Raw genomic sequence first — 1,204 nt, forward strand, 5'->3', positions numbered from 1 at the left:
GGTGTGTGACCAGGAGGCTTTGCGGGCCGTCGCTCAGAGGGACTGGGGCCAGCCGCAGCCCTAGTTGTTCCCGGCTCTACTGTGTTGCCCGTCGCTGCCCGCCGGTGGGTTTCTGACGCCAACACACACTTAAGAGTACCATCGATCAAACCGAGCCCGGAGTCGGAATCAATTTTTGTACCGGAATCACATGTTGTACCAATGGATATCGATGAAGGAAACCCGGGGACTGTTCCGGCAAACTCGGGGACTGTTCCGGCAAGCTCGGGGACTGCTGTGTCTATACCGGAAGAAACAATGCTGGTGGATAGCATGGACATAGACGCACTGGTGTTCCTGCTGCGGGAGGCACCATCTTGGGTTAAACCTATTAAGGAATTCCTGATCAACGGCACCATGCCGGTTGACGAAAATGAATCTAGAAGAATCCAGAGGAGGTCCAAGGCATACACCATTATCAATGGCGAGGTGTACAAGAGAAGTGTTACCGGTGTCCTTCAAAGGTGTGTGGAGCCGGAGGAAGGAAAAAAAATGCTCGCAGAAATTCACCAAGGGGAGTGTGGGCACCACGCTTCGTCAAGGGCGCTGGTGGCCAAAGTGTTCCGGCATGGATTCTATTGGCCCACTGCCTTGGAAAATGCTGAGGATTTAGTAAGGAAATGCAACGGGTGCCAGAGGTACGCCAAGCAAAATCATACCCTAGCATCCGGTTTGAAAACCATACCGCTAACTTGGCCATTTGCTGTTTGGTGCCTGGACATGGTTGGCCCATTCAAAACTGCAAGGAGCAGCATGACCCACATTCTAGTAATGGTGGACAAGTTCATAAAGTGGCTTGAAGTAAAACCCATCGCAAAGTGTGATGGGCATACGGCTGTGAAGTTCCTAAAAGATGTCATTTTGCGGTATGGTTACCCGCATAGCATTATCACAGACAATGGCACAAACTTTGCTCAAGGTGAGTTCAAAAGATTTTGTGAGGACAACAATACCCGGTTGGATTTGTGCTCAGTGGCACACCCACAAGGCAATGGCCAAGTTGAAAGAACAAATGCTTTGGTACTTTCCGGTATCAAACCGAGACTCATCGATGCGGTGGAAAAGTCACCGGGGTGTTGGCTCGATGAGCTACCATCAGTGTTTTGGAGCATAAGAACAACTCCAAACCGGTCTACCGGATACACACCATTCTTTATGATTTACG

The sequence above is a fragment of the Lolium rigidum genome, chromosome 5, assembly GCF_022539505.1.
Source record: "Lolium rigidum isolate FL_2022 chromosome 5, APGP_CSIRO_Lrig_0.1, whole genome shotgun sequence".
NCBI classification, from domain to species: Eukaryota; Viridiplantae; Streptophyta; class Magnoliopsida; order Poales; family Poaceae; genus Lolium; species Lolium rigidum.